The sequence below is a fragment of the Gymnogyps californianus genome, chromosome 12, assembly GCF_018139145.2.
Source record: "Gymnogyps californianus isolate 813 chromosome 12, ASM1813914v2, whole genome shotgun sequence".
Classification (NCBI taxonomy): domain Eukaryota; kingdom Metazoa; phylum Chordata; class Aves; order Accipitriformes; family Cathartidae; genus Gymnogyps; species Gymnogyps californianus.
This window is the reverse complement of record NC_059482.1, coordinates 5,472,012-5,490,570: the sequence shown is the minus strand read 5'-3', so window position 1 is coordinate 5,490,570 and position 18,559 is coordinate 5,472,012. Positions and strand designations below refer to the sequence as shown.

Below are 18,559 nucleotides of genomic sequence, written 5' to 3'. Positions count from 1 at the left end.
ATCCTTTTCTATCTTATTTTGTCTTGTTGTGATGATTCTGATTCAATAGACAAATAAAAATAACCAAAAACATCAAAAGGAGAGTTACTGGTACTGAGCTGAACGTTTACAGGTAAGGCTCCTGTCGATGCTGAGTTTCTCTCGCACATTGTCTGGGCTCGAGAACTGTAAAAGTGCCTGGGGATGGTATTTCATGGTTTGGTTTATGCCTGACAATCCGTACTGGAAACAACAGGGTTATCTCCCCCCAAATTGCCATCCACTCCCATCCCTCTTGTACACCTGCTTGATTTGTGCAGCTGCATAGTTGGATTAAGGATGTGATCGACCTGCAGATTTTTTTATTATTTTGTTTATTGTAGGGTTAATTTTTAGCCCTCAGTTCTCAGTTTAAACTGCAAAATTTATGCCTCTCAAATTCCCTTGTGAGTGGGTAGGAACTGAGGGTACTCAGCCCTTACGGGAAGCCCTCAGTGTTTTGCAGGATTAGACCACAAAGTGCTGTGGTGATTTGCACAGTGTACATACTTAGATCAGCCTGAGATATTTTGGGTAGAAGATTATTTGGGGAAAAGTGGGGGATTTCCTGCTTTTCTGGTACAGAAAAAATTCAAATAATTTCTCATAACTTCAGGCTGTGAAGGTTTTGTTTTAGCAGTCTGCATGTGATGGGTGTATCCTGTGAGGAAAGAAATGGTATTTATCTAAGATGCACGGCAATGAATGACAGGACAAAGGTTAGGTGTGTTTTGAAAAGGCTGAGCATTGATTTCCTAAAGGTGTTTTTCGAAAGCTATAGCTATCAGGGAGCAGAGACCTCCCTCTACACAATTAGGCATGTTTTGATCAAAAGTCACTGAAAAAGATATGTCAGTCTCACTCTTAATCTCTTACGCAGAGATGATAATACTGTCAGCTTTCTCATACTTTACTGAAATAAAGTGTTATGTTAAAGTCTGGCTCAGTGATTTTGCATGGACTTCACCCTATATTTAAGATAATTGCTGCAATACATTTCTGCCTGAGAATAAATTGATTTCTGAATGGCATAATTATTTCTTCACTGCTTATCAAACTGGTCTCTCTAGGCAGTTTGTTTAAAGATCAGATCCTTTACGCTCATGGGGGCACTGCGGGAAGGTTTGTTGATGGATTGGTAAACAATTAAAAAATTCAAAATCAGAAAATGCTAGGCTTCATGAAATAGAGCCTGGTAGGTATTTATTTTGACTGTCAGGTTTAATTAAGCTTCGTGTTCCCTCAATTTTTAAGAATAATGCATGGTCTTAAGTGGTAACTTAAAACCATTTAACATACCTGTAGCAGTTCTGTCCTCAGCACCTGCATGAGCTACTCACTACTCACCGTAGCAAAAAAATGATGCTTCATTCCTGCTAAAAAGCCCTGGTATCCCTCTGCTTTGTCCGTGCATGTTTCATTCCAGGCTTACTGAGCTGCCTTAGATAAAAACAAAAGCAAGGGAGAAGCAAGAAGTGGATCTGTTGACAGCTATGACAGAGATCAAATTCCAAGCCAGGCCATGGGATTCCTGAGAAGGGGCTACTTAAACAGGACTCTCTTTTGATTAATTGGAGATAGGGTGACACCTTGGACGTCAGAACTTGGAGCTTGGAATCAGACACAGGGGGTCAAAGAGATGAGATGCTTAAAGGCTGAAATGTGATCCATGCTGCTTCCCTCCCTCCCTTCTCCCCTTTCTGGCTGTTGTACAGACCTCCAGGTCCTGCTGAGGTGGCTTTGTTTTATGTTCAGCACTAGCTCTGCTAGTCATGAGTTCAGAAACTTCCAGCAGAATTGATTGCTTTTCTGCACTACCTGGTGTTTTCTGGCATTGCCACCCTAGAAATCAAACTTCTTTACAGCCTTGCAGCCCCCTTGGTTCAGGCTTTGGAAACTTCCACCCATTGCCCAACTAGCCTTTGGAGAGTTGCTTATTTTGCCCCAACAAGTTTCTCATCAAGGACTATGTTTTTTGAGTGGTTAATCACTTTTCCTTATCTTCTCTGATAGCAACTCTTCTACCTGTTTTTTTTTTTTTTTTTCCCAAGTGCAGATTGCCAATATTAAAAAAAAGAAGGAAGGGAAGGTCTATGGAAATCAAGATTTACTGCCTTCAGTGCCTTGTTAGTGAATGCTGTGGAGAAATGCAAGGAAATAGCCTACAGTGTAAATGTAAATTTAGTTTAAAAATTAAAAATCTCTGTGTGTTTTCTTGATATCTCCACTAGAGGAATATTTACTCTCTTCTTCCCTTCACTCTTTCCTTGGGTTGTGGACAGGTTTACTTTAGCCAGACTGCTGACCCAAGATGAAAGACTTGGGATGGAATTCAGCTTACTTGACTTCAACAGTATAAAGCTTGTTGTAAAGGCATCTAATTAAACCAGTCTGCTAAAATCCTTTTGTTGTCAGCTGAATTCAGTGGCTGCTGAGAGTAATTCATACTCCGCAGGTTTAGTCGTTTAGTGTCCAAAGGGCAGTCATGTAGTCGGGACTCAAATCAGGCATTTATGGAGCATGGATATTCTTGGGCAGTGCAGGTTACAGTGAGGCTACCTTTCTGTAGCCATTTTATAGGGTCTTGGTGATAGTCCTGCATGTATGTAACCTATAGATTTAGATGCTATAGGGCTTTTTTAACTGGACCTGTATGTTGAGTTGTCTTTGTCCCCAGTGCATGCACATCACATGTGTGGTCGCAGGTTTGAAATCACTCAGCTGTCTAGAAATGCTTGGGGGTAGCAGGCAGCACCTGCAGCTGGTTTGCTCAGTAGTCGCTTGCATGCCACACTGAACTCCAAGCAACTTAGGGAGACCAACTGACAGAACTAAAGTTTTTAAAATATGCAGGACCATTCTTTGTAAGGCAAGTATACTTTAAAAGTATTTAAAGAGGCAGTTTGAAACTGTATGAAAACCTCCAGAGATGAGGAAATTACTAACAAAGCTTTTAAACTGTATCCCATTTTGAGTCTGGCCTACTTTGACGGTGACCAGAAGCTTTCAGTATGTAAAGACTTTTCAGCTGTTACCAACACTGTTGTTTGGGAGTGTTTTTCCAATTTTTGATATTTTGATTATAGAGATGCCCCAAAAGTATTGCCTTTCACTGAGCTCCTCAGCAGGCTGGTAACTTGCCTGATGAATTTTCTCCTGGGCAGATCTGAGAAATGTTAACAGGGACCCTGTGAGATGATGACAGTCCTTTGGCAGGTGTTTCTCCCCATAGCTGCTGGTTGGACTCCTTTTTGAGTGCTGTTTTTCTGAGTTCAAATTAATAATACCTAAAACATCCTATAGAATTTCTGTTAAGCAAAAACTTGAAGGCTAACTGCTGGGGGAGCATAAATTATTACATGTTGCTGTTTTGAAGCAGTGTCTTGGGAGTCTTGGCTATGTTTTTGTTAACAGAAGAATTATAAGTCCAGTTCTGCGCTAAACTTAGTCAAACCTCTGGGAAGTGATTTAGTATAGTGAATAGTGCTGCTCCCTTAACTTGGGGTCATTAAATGATAGGGTGCTTTCAGTAAATTCAAGTGACCTTGCTTTTAAAGCTTGCTTCTTAATTGAGGTGATCCTGCATTGAAAACTGTCAAAGAGGAAACACCTCTTTGGAAAAAAGAGGCAGGCAGTGTTTGTGTTACAGCCAGAAGGGTTCTCTGTGGTAGTCTTTACAAAAGAAATAATTATGCAAAAACACATGCTAAGAACAACATGGTTGAGGAACTTGATTCATTACCTGAGCATAATGACCAAAGTTTGAACCCAACATGCAACCAAGAGGCCATTTAAAACAATTATGTATTTTAAATGGAGAGACATAAAAGGCAGCAGAAGCGTAACTTTCCTTGTAGTTTACCTGTGGCCAAAGGCCTTTTCACCTTTCTGCATGCCATAAATGACCTATCATGGAAGTTGCACAGGGTTCTTCCAGTTGCTACTAATCTTTTGGGTATTGGCTTTTAAAAAGCCCGTTCCAAAACCCCAGACTTTTACCAGCTGGTTTACAGCCTTTGTTAAGGTAGCGTTTGAATCTGACCAGCAAAAGGATGAGGTCCTGCCTGTTATGTGATACGACTCGTCTGCTGCTGCTGTTCACAGATGTATGGCAGATGACCAAGGACCTTAGCAGGAAGGCTGTATTTGTGTATATTGACCGTGGGAAGAGATTATTAATTCTATGAGCTTGTTTCTCATTCTGTTTTGGAGGAGCCTTACAGTTTTCACTGATGATGCTGAACAGTATAAAGTTGTCTGGTTCTGGACTTTGTTGGTTTTCTTTTTTTCTTTTTTTCCTTTCTTTTCCTTCATGGCTTTTGAGACTGGCCTTAGAATAAGCCTCGAGTGGCTGCTCTTTTTGTGGCTGGATCATTATTTGTAAAAATGAGCAGTACTGCAGAGTTACCATGGAAGCCATGCAAATGGGATTTCTGGGGCACAAGTTGCAATGACAGGGAGACAGGACTTTTAAAAATAAAAACCTCTTTTTAGCTGCTCTTCCTTGTTTGTAAATGAGACGTGTTTTTGTTTACATAAATGGTCTATATACATAATCCATTTATGTATGTTCTGTACATTGAGCAATCTATTTTACAGACAGTTAAAAATCTAACATTCATTAAACGGTTTTTTTGGACTGTTGGGAAGATCTCAAAACTGGAGTTGTTTCATAATCACTCAGCCTCCCACAAAATTATTTTGCTAAAACTTTGACTTTCTCTAATGTATGGTTTTCAGGTTTGGCAGCACAGTAGTGCTTTTGTTGTTCAACTCATGCAACAATAGATTAATATGAGGCAGACCTGCGTGCTAGAAATAACTAATTTAGTTGTCTCTGGAGCCTTTGAGATTTTCATACACTTCTGAGATAGGGTCACTTGTCTTCAGTGCAGTACTGTAAACGAGAATGTTTCATCAGTTTCTGTTTGTATTCACTATATCATAATGTGTCTGTGAGCCTCAGTCTTGGGGCTGGTGGCTGTACAGATGCAGAGCACAAAGATAGCCTATGTCAGGAGCTTTGCAGTCAGTGGGGTAAGCGATACCTTGGTCAGTTCAGGCCAAGGGTCACAGGGAAGTTTTTTCATTAATCCCTTGTAACGGATCAGTCTGATACAATGGCCTTGTAGTATTTTCCCTATTATTTTGATCTTGCTTCTCCTTCTCACTACACTTTTTGACACCACTGAATACAGCTTTTCTTTGGCTGCTCACACTCACTTCCAGGGTCTTGTCTGAATGCTCATTGTTTGTTTCAGGTGTTATATTTATGGTAAGACATGAAAAAACCTTGAAGATGGTAATGCTGTTGGAAGAATATGCTTGCCCTTTTCTTCCCTTTATCTTGGAACAGCAATAGACCTTGGGTGGGCGTCTTCCCATTTTTAGGTGAGGTATTGTGGTAATTACACAATTTAGGTGTATCCTAGATGAAAATAATGTATTACCTAATATAGAACAGTTCAGGAAACAATATGATGCTGACATTGCATTTTTTCCACTTGTGTCTTGAGGTTGGTTGTTTCCTTCTAGAAGAATACGTGTCCTTGGATAAGGTTGTCTGTGCCACGTAAATAACCAGGCATTTCAACTTCTTGGGTAATTCTCTGATCAGAATAGAAGATAGTCCAGATTATTCCTATTTTACTGGAAAAGCCACACCAACTTACATCACTGTAGGATACAGTTATAGTTAGTAAACCAGCCTGTGAAATGAAAACAGAGTAATTTTTTTGTTTGAGGAGTAAACACAAGACTGCTAAATCCTTTTCAGGCATACCGTATTCCTGTATTGTATTGATTACTAACCAGGTTTTACCTGACATCTCAGAATGTGATTCATAGATATTGACCTGCACGGGAACTTGGCAGGCGGTTGAAAAACAAACGAACAACATTGCCTGGGCCCCCACCCCTACCATCTTAGATTTGTCCCTCTACCATCCAAATCCTGACTTCTTCTTGGCGCTGGCACTCACTGAGCAGTGTTGTTTCCTCTTAAATTAGCCTTTTGTACAAGTGATGCTCACACAGAGTGGAATTGGGTCCTGAAAAGCTCCAATCTTGGTGATTGCTTTTAACTCCAGCTCATACTCCTCAGGCGCTGAAGGGTCTATAACAGACACACATGTTCATTATTTCCTGTTTGATTTAATTTTAGATGAACCAGAAATGGGGTATGATTTCAATGAAAAACAATGCCAGAGGGATGAAGAAAGAGTTGTTGAGATGCATGAGGAAAAATAATATTGTATCAAGTCCTCAATACATAAGAAGAATTAGTCATGGTTTCTCAAAAATAGGCAGTGACTCTGTTCACCTTTCTAATTCATCAGTTTTAGGTTAATCAGTTATTAATTCTGCTTGAACATGAAACCTTTGAGTGGGTGTTTACTTTTGGTCACTTGCAGTTGATCTCTTAGGACTTAAGTAATGTTTGCATGTTTTATGATAACTTTGCGTGTTTAGCTGAGTGATACAATAGGAATTTTTGATTTGCAGCTGACTCTCTACGTAGTCTTCAGAATGATATTATTTTCTCTTTCCACCTCAGTTTCTTTCCCTGTAAAACAGTATTAATCTTTAACTCTCTGCACAGTAGGTTATAAAAGTATTAATCATCTGATGTTCTTGCAGTGGGCTTGTCTTCAGTGCAATAGTCACTTAAATGAGTACATTCATGTCGTAGTACGCGGATGGAGAAACGAGTGACTGCGGTGTGAGACATCAGGAGCCGTGCGAAGGAACTGGCTGAGCAGAGAGGCTGGCTCAGCAGGAAGTGGTTGATGAGTTACTAGTGTTACGGGGTGAAGATGAAACTTGAGTTACAGTTTGAGCTTGCGAATATGATAAAGAAAAGTCTTTACAGGTGGAACTGTAGCATTATTTATTTTTACTCCACAGAACTTGGCTTGTCCTTGTGTTCAAAAACAGAGTCCTAACCTGAAATGTAATAAAGCAGTCAGCTGTTCCTAAGTTAATTTCAAGGAAGAAAAGGCAATTTAAAAAAATAAAAAAAAAGAAGCAGCAATTAATAATAATTTCTATTAAAAACATCGTCTCTTGGTCACTATTGACATATTCATTTGAAACCTGCCACTCCAAACAGGAAGCACCATGCTGGGAGTAGAAATATAAAAGCAAAATGGTCACTTTCCATGTGCTGTCTAAACTCTTTCAATAGCTGTGGCCTGTTCCTTTGACTGCGTGGTACACAATTTCTCGGTTGTGCCAGGGTTATTGTAGTTCTGGCCTTGAAGATGGTTTTACTATGGAAGGAGGAATAAGGACCTTACAACTGGAGTATGGTAAAAGTCTGTTCAAACCTGAAAACTTACTTTTTGGACCCTGATTTTTATTGCCCACTTTTTTTTTTTTTTTAAATTTTATTTTTATTTTAATGTAGTTTAAGGGATTTTGTGGTGGAACTGATCTACATGGTATTTCTTTCCAGAGGAGCCATGAGTTGCTGGAGGCTGGAAAAGTTTTACAGGGGAAATCACTGTTTCCTTATTCTTAGATTCTTCCCTAGAGGTACATTGATGGACAGTGCTGGAGGAAGAGGACGAGGTGGACGTTTGAGCTCATCAGCAGGGCTTTCTTCTGTTCCCTCTCTGCCAGGGAGTAAGGGGGGGCAATTCTAGCAGTGGATGCTGGGAAAGATGTAATCTAAAAAAGAGTATTTAGTTTGGTCAGGGTATTCTTGTGGACTGAGGGAGACTGGGTTTTGAGTCTCTGCTCTGAGGACATTTCTATGTAGATAAGTTATTGCAAGGTAAGCAGCGGTGAGAAAGTACAGTGCACTAATAAGAACTTTATAAAAGGCAGGAAATTGGACAGAACAAGGCTTGAACCTGAATCTTCATGTTTTCACCTGAAAACTGGCTTTACAGCTGTGCAGGACTTGCTTCTGTTCTTTTCATCAGGGTCTGAGAGAGGGAAACCTAGATTGCATGTTTCTTTACTTTTCTTTTTATCTTATTTTATTTGTATTTATTGGGAACACAAAAAGGCTGCCACAGAATAGTTTGAAAATGAAAAGTGGGATTGTTTGCGGTGAAAATAATATTGCTTGTACCTCTGAATCAAAATTTCTTGGGTGAATCAAAATTCTTCTGCAGGATAAGAACAAGAAACAAAAAAAAATATCCTTAGATAAGTGCTGTGGTTGTACAGGAAGGAGAAAGGAGAATTACAGGGAGGTACTGGCTTATAACTCAAAATTCAGTTTTAACTTGGAGATTCTTCTGCTAGTAAAACAGTCACCAAACTTTTGATCCAGATGGAGTCCTGACAGTAATTACTTGTACGTATGGTACAATCATTGCTACTACTCTCACAGCTATTCTTGAATAGAGTTGGGAGTTTTTGTGTTAGATATCTGTTACTGCTCCCTCTGCTTTCTAGGCACAGCATAACACTGTTTTGTGGGAGTATTGATCTCTACTGGCATTGATACTGCCTGTCTGGCTTCTAGTGCGTCTCAGGATCCAACAAAGTTGGTTGGTATTTTTGACAACTGAATTACATCTTTTGGAATTTTTTTCTTTTTATTTATACTCTCTCCCTGTAACTACCCAGAAGACGTTAAAGCATCAAGGGTGTAAGTGAATTAACTGGTTTCACAGGAAAACTACCAGCGTGTTTTTGCATCTGTGCACCTCGGGTCACCTGATGCAGGTTTTGTTCTCTCTAGGAATGCCTCTCCTGCACACAGGCACCTTTTGGTGAGAGATGACTGTGCTATGACCAGGGGGCAAAGTCCTGGACTGGTGCTGTGTGTATTATGTGGGGAGGCTGTGCGCCTGGAAGTTAGGTGCTGCAGAGTGGTATCAGCTCTGTCCCTTTGTGAATCTGTCCCCAAGTATTTGTGCCATCTAAAAATTCAAACAAAATGTCAGATAACTGTGGTTCTACAGCAACTATCAGTATTCTTGTTGGAGGACTTAGATGAGAGGCCAAAGAACAAACTGGCGGTGGAGGTTCAAATATCACTTCTTCTTGGATGCAGGACTCAGTCCAGACACGACTGAAGGACGTGAGCTGTATTGCTATGTATGTAGGGGATGCTCTGTGGTGAAATAGGGTGGTGACCTCATCGTGACGCCTTTCACCCGCTCATATCTGTTGTTCAAGTTCACCTTTGAAACCAAGTCACTAGTCTAAATTCTGTTATGACAACTGGAGTGCAAACAGGCTTTGTTAATCTGTGTTCAATAGGGATGCCAGACGGCTCTTTGATGTCAAAAGTGATTTTTTTAACAGCTTCTCTCTTACTTTTTCAAAGTGTGGCACAAGTCAAACGCAGCAAAGTTAATAAGTAGTTCAGTAGCTGAAGAGGCCAGAGGAAGAGCCTACATGACAAGTGTTTTAGATGCCCTCCCTGTCCAGCGTTACTGGTGGAGCTTGTCCCATGGACAGAGTACCAACATTTTGCCTCGGACTGCATGGGTGAACAGTTGGGCCAAGAGCTACTAATGCTCTGGGACTGTGTCTAAAAGGTGGGGACGTAGCAGTGTAAGCCAGAGAAAGTGAATGAAAAGCAGTAGTTAGGAAAAGAAATATTCCAGGAACTGAGCTGAGCTGAGAGCTCTCTCCTTTCCTCCCCCTTCCCTGCCCTCACAGAAGAAATGTAAAAGAAGGGTTTTATACAACATTAGGGCAAAATAGTTGCATGAAAAGACAGTTCAAAAAACCTGTCAGTAATTTTAAATGTATTTAATTAAATGCTGTGCTGAGTAATGTGCTGAAATTGAGCCATTTGAGCAGAAACACAGAATATTAGAATCATACGTGGACCTATAAAAAGCTGGTTGTGTTGTAGATATTCAGGTGATGCCAAAACGTCGGAGTCTGTCACTTGTGCCTGCTGTTGAAATTAATTGCAAAAGTTCCTTTAAATTTCATTGAACATTCTGAGACATAAAGTTTTATGAGGATTGAGCTACCAAAACTGCTACACTCCATGCTGTTACCCATATTCTGCTTGTTATTCTCTGCCTTCCAGTAACCTACACTTGCAGCTTGTGGGCTACAAGGTCTTTTACCATCTTGAACTTGAAACATTATATTTGAGCTAATTTTACAGCTGCGGCCAAAATACACAGAACTCTGTATCCATTGCCAGTTTATCTTGATCATCATAAACAGTAAAATGCGTGCGAATTGTGCCCTCTGACAGCCTTTTATATATGACCGAAGTTTATGCATGTAAGTGCTGCCACTGAAGTCAAGAAGAATATCCTTTTTAATAACTTGAGTCCTCATTTCTTTGGGTTCATTTGCTGAGCATGACCACTGGAAAGTTTTATTCTTTAGTTTCTTAACATTGTAGGCTTGCAGTGTATATAAGATTTCTAATATTTGGGTATCATTGTGGAGATACAGTTATCTTCTGTTACCAAGTATTTAGTCTTCCATTGTTGGATATAAAAATGCAAAACTGATAATTGCAGTAGCAATTGATCTTATAGTTCAGATTTAAAATAACACATCTTAACGTACTCCTAATCCCCTCCTTGCCCCCGTTTATCTTTCTTTTGGAAAGATACTTCTAAATATCAGTATCTGATTTATGCAGTGGAAAGGTTACTTGTTTTAAATCCAAACACTGAAATGAGTTTATAGAGTTATGTACCAGCAGAAATTGAAACACTGGTTTGCTGCTGGTGTGGTATTTGCAGCTAATTGAACTGTGGCTACTAAGAAATGAGTAGTTCAGCTTGACTTCTTGGCACTGCAGAATTTTTACCCTGGTTAGTAATTTTGAAGACTTGCTTGCAAACAATGATTCAATGGGTGCACTCACAAAATTGTGTGGGTAGTGATGTCAGAAAAATTTACCAGCTGCATGTTACCCAGAAGCCTAAATCTTCTGCCTCAGAAATGTAACGAGAATGGGAATGAGAACTGAAGTGATCTATGGGCTTTGTAAGAATGCCAGTTAGGAGAAACTGAAGGAGATACTAATTTGATTTTTTGCTAACAGAAAGCTAATGGTAGAAAATGGAGTGATTGGATGTGTTTTTAATAGTTCTCTAAATCTTGACCAGTACATTATATTCTATGTAAGGGACATTTGAAATGATTTGGCTTGCCATTATGTTCTATAAATTTGAGTAAGTACAATAGCATTTAGCTAACACAAATAAAATAAATAATACAGGAGTATAGGCTACTAAAACCATTGCCAAAGGAAGAACAGAGGAAAAAGGAAAAATTGGAAGTAAGTCTCTTTAAAGGTACTAGGAGCTATTATCTTCAAACCTCATTAACTGCTTTCCTTTCCCCCTATTTAGAAGTGTCTTACCTCAAAGGTAATTTGTTTCATGCTCATCCAACATTAATGGTATTCATTTTTAATTAATTTAACAGTAGCATTGTCCATCTGTCAGTGCAAACCTAATCTGTTAAACAGATAAAATCAACATGTCTACAAGTTCATTGTAGGTCGGCAGGCAACAGTTGTGTATATGCATTCAGGGTTCTCTATTAAATAATGCAAAGACTTTTATACAAATACACAAGTACAGAGACTTATGAAACCAAATGTGCCTCTATGTGCTAATACAGAATGGCAGATAAAGCGTCCTAGCTCCTGGTTCAAGCGTACCCAAAGCTGGCAATCTCCTTGGCCAAAATGTGAAGTTAGTCTCTTATACAAATGCCCAGTTTTTCAGTAGAGTGCAGCCCTTTGGAGATGCTGATGAAGAACGCTGCAGAATGCTCAATGTTTCTCAAATTTGGCCTCTAGTTCAACATCCTTATTTGGAAACCCTATCTCCTCCATGTGCACTGCCCCCTGAGTTTGGATTACAAAAGGCATTTTGAATGGAAACAATTGCTGGATGTGCTTTGCTTTAGCACTTTTTAAAGTTGGCTGTGTAGTTGTGAATAGAGGAGCATGTATACGTATCTGCGAGAACACTCAACTTTTTATGAAAATGTTACTTGTACTACTAGAGGTTGAGAACTGCTCTCTGTCAAAATAGTAAGACAAGTGTTTTAAAACTACTCCAGTTTCCTGTTTGGATGCTATAATGTGCTTTTGAACAACAGTTAAATTTAACACTGTGTTTTTGGTTTGGACAGAGATAAGCATCAGCAGCATAAAGAGAGCAGTTTCCTTTGCTACACTTGAAACAGTGTCTAAATGGTCTTTATGAAATACCAGGTAGCGTGTCTGTTTTGTACACAGGTACCTGACTGGTGGGAGCCAGAGCAGCGCTGTCTCTAAAAAGTGGGCAGATATGGGCTTAGATTCCTCAGGAATTTTTACTTTTGCAATAACCTGCTCCAACAGCAGTTTAAAGCAGGCTCTTACATCTCACCACACTGCTCCAGGTTTGAACTGTGTTGACTAACCCAGTGATACTTGGATAGAGAGTTTACTCATCTTTATCACTTGAGTAACACAGGTCCTGTGTTCTCAGCTGTTGTTGGGCTTGGAAAGGATAAAACACTGTAATAGGTCATTGCTGCTTGAAATTTTTTCACAGCCAGGCCTGACTGTAGAGGAAAACAACTGCTTTTCCACATTTTGTATGGACGCTGTGCTCTGGTTTCGGCTTTGACTTGCTTTTCCTCATTTGCCTAAGCAAAGCTCTTCACAGCTGTGAGAAGTAGCAGGCTGCCAGTGCTGAATGGCGTGGGATACCCTGATGCTAATTCCTGTCTGTGCTTCTGCATGTAGCTGAGCTTGGTGTGTTTGCATTTCTTTCCAGTCTTTGAATTGGGATTCTTTAAAAAAGACGAAATACTGTAGAATTGGGGAGTTATTCAGTATTTTGAGTAGTGTGAATGTGAAGCTGAAATTACTCATTGACCTCACTGCATCGGATTGTTCAGTTTGGGTAAGTGGTGAAAAATTTTAGTTAACTTTCAACCAGCTTTCAATGGAAGCTGTAAAATATGAAGTTAGTTGTATTAATTGTTGCCCAAACTATTTGTTTTAATTTGTGTCTTGTCAGAGTTGCTGAGCAATTAGTGGAAACCAGCACATGCATCAATCTGAACTAGGCAGCTGCCTTTTCAGTAGGGTCTGCAATGCTGCCACTAGCATTGTTACCATCGGGAGTTGGTAGCGGCTCAGCAGTTTTGAATATCTCGTCCTGCACATGTAGAAATCCAGTGTATATGTATTTGGCTGTTCATTCTTCTCTAAATCTGTGCTCAGGGGAAAATACTCCAGTCATGCTTAACACAGTGCAAGGATGGATGCTGCAGGTCACAGCCCTTCAACTCTTTGTTGGCTAACCAGTTGAGTATGTCTTGTGAAGCCAAATCAAATGCTTGAAAATTAAGTGTTTTTTAAAAAAATACTAGACTATAAACAGAAAAAAATCCTCTGTAGTATAAATCTGTGCAACGAAATGAGATTGAGTTTAAAAGTAAAGCAGAATCAAGTTTTAGAAAAGGAAATGTGTGAATCTAGGGGGTCTCCTTGTCTCTAGAGGAGGGTACCGTGACAGGAACGAGATGTTTCTGAGCTGGTGGAAAAGGCCATTGATGCACTGACAAAAGCTGTCAGCTGAAAAGTTGTCTCTGTTTAAGTGCTGGCTGAAGCTCCTCAGGCCTCCTGTCCGGTCATTCCCGCCCCCACGCCATCCTTTGCTTGGGTGGTCCAGCTGTTTACAGGCAGCCTGGTGAGCGAGCTCAAGAAATTCATCAGAGCTGAAAAATAGGAGAGGGGATTACTTTTGGCCTGGATAGTTCCGTGATCGCATTTACCTTCCACGCCTGCAAATGGCTGAACTAGCCCAGTTGAGGGGGCAATGGTAAAGCAGAAATGGGATGCAGGAGGAGGGAAAGGGTTAGATCATGACTCTGCCTGACAGAAATAGTCCATTTTCACTGATTATAGGTTAAATAAAGAACTTCAAGGCTGGCTTCTCAGCCAGAGGTTTATTTTATGTTGTGCTGGCTCACGTGAGCTATAGAAGCGGCTCTATCACATTCATTTTCCAAGCACCAAATTCTCTTCAAAAATAAAACCGTTTTGATCAGCCCAGTGAATTTCAGTGCTAAGCTTTTTGGCAGGGTTAGGGCTTTGATTACCTAGCTTTCATCCAGTTCTGGCTGCGTTAGGACAAATTAAACCTTATGAACTTCAGGATAGGTATATGTTCTTGCCACGCTGTTCCTGTAAAGATTATAGATTAACTAGAGTTCTGTGATAACTACGGTTTTATTATTGGGAATTTTTAGAACTAAAACTTTTCTTGAATTCTCCCTTTAAAAAAAAAAAAGAAGAAAGAAACAAAAGAACAACAAGTCTAACCAGGGATGACTGAAAACTGAAGCAGGGGATTTCTGCTCCTTGCTCTGTCACTTCTTCAGCCATTTGCCACTGGGACCCAAATAGCAGTGAAAGATGTGGAACTGGCAAGCCACCTACCAGTCTGCTCCAGAAAGGCATGACTTTTCAATTGCATGCTGAAACGCCAGGTACATTAAAATGCATGTCTCCTCCCAGCACCATACTGCTGGGAAAGGCATGGTGCAATCTGTGTGCGTGCGAGAAGTTTTTTTTTTTTCTCTTCATCAGGTAATATATTAAATTTTGGAGGCAACACTGCAATTAGAGAGGATTAACTTGTTGATGTCAGATTGGCTTTCAGGGTTGCTGTTTTGTCAAGCCTTGAGTTATGAAAGTAAAATGTAAAGGTGGGTCGATGACCTTGTATCCCAGGGAACATCTCCCTGAGCTCATGTCAGGCTAAGGATTCCTCTCTGGACTCCAAAGGAGAAAAGCAGATTCTGCTGGCCTCTGTAGCTACAAATCACAGTGCCAGTTGTAGATTCATCCAAAAATACCATACACAATGCCCAAGACCAGCTGGCATGTTGTACTAGCCTTTTAGCTAAAAAGCCAAAATTTTGGTTTTAAAATCTCAGATTTTCTTAACAAGGGTATTGCCAGGCACTGCTAACTAGCTCTATTGCTTTTTCAAAAGAGGAATGTACTTCCAGTTTCTGGAGTGGTGGTAACTGTTACAGAACTAACTTCATCAGGAGGAGTTGCTTTCCACCATTCATTGTTTGGAAACTAATTGCTCATTGTTGCAAACTCCACTGAGAGTACCTACGCTGAGACCAGCGAAGTTTCACTAATAGGCAAGTCTGACACAAATAATATCATATTTGAGCTCACTGACTTGCTAACATGGATGCTGTATTACCTTTCCAAGCCTGGTGCCACGTACTGCACAAGGGTTTGGAAGTTTTTACCATAAATAGGTAAATGGTTGGCCAGTAAAAGCATGTTGAGAAAGGAGATTTTTCTTGTTGCCTTTCCCCAAATGGCTGTTCTGAGCCACTTGGGAAGGATCTGCAGATATTTATGGAGTTTGGGCCCCAAACTGACCCATATTCGTCATCAGCCAATATAAATATCTGCAGTTGTGTGAAAAGAGAATGTGTGGTGGATCTCTCTCTCTAGTTCAGTGTCCATGATGAGGCAACGTTGTATAGTTTAGTCCACAGAGAAGTGATTTTACTTATTTTCTAAAAGTGCTCTGCTAAGGTGAAATGGTTTGCCTGGTGGCAGGAGACCTGTGGTGGGAAGACACCTCACACAGGAACATTCAGAGAAAGACAGCTCAATTTATCTGGCTTTACTCTCACTGTCTTTCACTGAGCTGAGAAATTGGCATCTGTATTTTTTGCTTTCAGTGCCAGCATTGGCTGCCAGGAACTGCTGCCTTGCTGGGTAGGGCTCTCTGATGAGTGGAAAACCAAAGGAGCACAGAAGAGTTGTTAATTACTGCAGACAGACGAATCGGCTTCTGAAGGACCACCCATGGCCTAAGCACACTAGTACAGATACGCTTGGGCAGGGAGTATTGTATTGTGTCTTTGACCCTATCTAGGCAAGTGAACAAACTTCTCAGGCTTTTTTGACACACTAATACATAAGTCTGATTCATCTCCTGGGAACTCTGGGGAACCTTTCCCTTGAAATATGAGCAAAAAATTTGTTTTCCGTATTCCAGTATCTGCTGGACTATAGATGTATTCACAATCTTTTCAGCACTGAATGAAGTTTTCCATTTTTGAGAGAGTGAGAGAGGCAAAGAGAATGGACTTGATGTGAATGCTGCAATGTGGTGTGGCATTCTGACATTCTCATAAAATGGCTTTTGATAAAAGTCTGGGCTGATGAAGGTCACAACCTGCGTAATAGATCTCCCAGCAAACTCATGTACCGGGACTATTAAACTCCTCCATCAGCTACATTCAAAATACCACTGTATCGCTTTCAATCCAGTCCCTTCCTCCTGCTCTGCTGTCTTCATGTCACACACCATTAAACAGTTCAGGGCAGGTGAAGATGAATTCAGCCATTGCACAGTGGGTCTGCCCATTTTTAGGGAAGGTTCTTGGATTTGCACAAAGATTGCACATGAACAACCCGTTACACTTTTTTCGGGAATGGTACTTCTGTTCTAGTGTATGGATTATGTTTGACTCCAGCTAATACTAATGTGAACAATCTGCAAAGTACCAAGCAAAGAGTAGAGAAGATTGAAGGGCATGAACAGAAATGCATGGTGTTCTCTATGGTTGCCAAAGACATCATTTGCTCAAGTTTGTCAGGAAATTTGGTGATTGTAATTTTTGTCGATCATTAAAAGAAAGTGTTAGCGTTTTAGAAGTAGGCATGTTTTTCAGCAAATACCATGGTAAAGTACATTTGCTGTGGGAGAAAAAAGTACTTTTATGATAGTTGGGAACATACTGAATTCAGTACTTTGAAGTACAATAAATTGTCATGAGGTGTTTTTTACAAAATTAGACCTATTTAGTATTTTATTTTCACATAACTGTCCAGTGGTGATTTTCGTAAATTACACTTCATAAAGTACACTTCTGATTCAGAAGAATGTCCATTTTTATGCCATTTCCACTAACTTTTGTCCGGTTCTGAACATTGACTCTGGACAAAGTGCTTTACAAATAAATTTGGCAAGAATTATCCACTGTTTCACACACACCTGGGGTGTGTGGCTTTATTGTGACGTGAGTTACCAATACAGGAGTTGGGTGGAGACTTATCATCATTTTACTGTTTAGTGTATAAATAGTAATTACAAATAGAACTTGAACATCTCGTAATTTCTAACGATATTTGACTAAGACTGATCTGTGCTTTTATAATTGTAAGGATGCAAATTGTGCTGAAGATCCTCTCTCCTTTCAGAATCCTTTGTGCATGTGTGTGTGTATATATATATGCATGAGTACTTGGCCTGTGTAAGTAGGAGAGGAAATCGCTTGCTGAGATCTAATCTTATATTCTTGGTGTAAATATTCTTGTACTCTCGCTTCCTTCATTGTTTTGCTAACAGCTGGCATCCTCTGAAAAGGGAGCACTGGAGCATGAAGGGAGATGGGAGGAGGGGGAATCTCCCATGCTGTGTGCAAATGTACCATAATTGTTTACGTTCATTTTTGGTTTGGTTGCGAGTGCAAATCTTGTAACTCTTCACATCTGTTTTGGGCATTTTCATCCAAGGATGTGACAAAACTTTAATGAATAGCTTCTTTTGCAGTTAAGTTTTAATAGCCTGGTTTAATTGAGGGGAAACTGATACGCTGGAAGATAAGCTCTGAAAGCGACTAGCTGGTTGGGTGACTCTAGTTTTGGGTGACTGGGTTAAGATACTTGTGAGCTATTTTCAGAGGAGCTACATATCTTCTTCTGAGCCTGATTGTGATGGGGATTTCAGGAGTCTGTATCCGAGACGGCTAGTCATAGAATCATAGAATGGTTTGGGTTGGAAGGGACCTTAAAGATCATCTAGTTCCAACCCCCTGCCATGGGCACGGTCACCTTCCACTAGACCAGGTTGCTCAAAGCCCCGTCCAACCTGGCCTTGAACACTTCCAGGGAGGGGGCATCCACAACTTGTCTGAGCAATCTGTTCTAGTACCTCACTACCCTCATAGTGAAGAATTTCTTCCCAATATCTAATCTAAATCTACCCTCTTTCAGTTTAAAGCCATTATCCCTTGTCCTGTCATTGCATGCCCATGTAAAAAGTCCCTCTTGGGCTTTCTTGTAGGCCCCCTTTAGGTCCTGTTGGCTGAAATGAGCACGAATGTCTGGTCACCAAGAATTAATGGGAAATACCAAGAATGTTTGATTGCAAGAAACTTGGTCATATCTCAGGTAGTATTTGATAGATCAGAGAGTGGAACACAGCTCTGTACATTAAATACAAATGAGTCTTTCTGCTTTCTGTTTGAGGTTTTAATCTTTGTTTTAGAAGATTGAATAAACAAGGTAATCAATTTAACTAGCTGTTTACCCTGTGGTATTTTCTTTATTCTTCATGTGCATACACATTCTACTTCCCTTTTATCCCCCTTTTCTTATTTTACAGCCTACTGGTAGTTTTTCTGACCAAAGTCAATTTAGGAGTTGTGATGAGGTTTTGGTTAATTCTAGGCCTAGAAATCTGATGTCCTGAGATGTCTAATCTGTCTGTCACACTCATTGCTCATTTGATTGTTCTTCGTCAACGCCTTGGAGTTC

General features: G+C 40.2%; 1 protein-coding gene across 1 annotated transcript in view; it reads left to right on the top strand.

Annotated features, from left to right (window-relative positions):
- CMIP (c-Maf inducing protein) overlaps positions 1-18,559 on the top strand; it is a 136,183-nt gene that overhangs the window by 28,643 nt on the left and 88,981 nt on the right.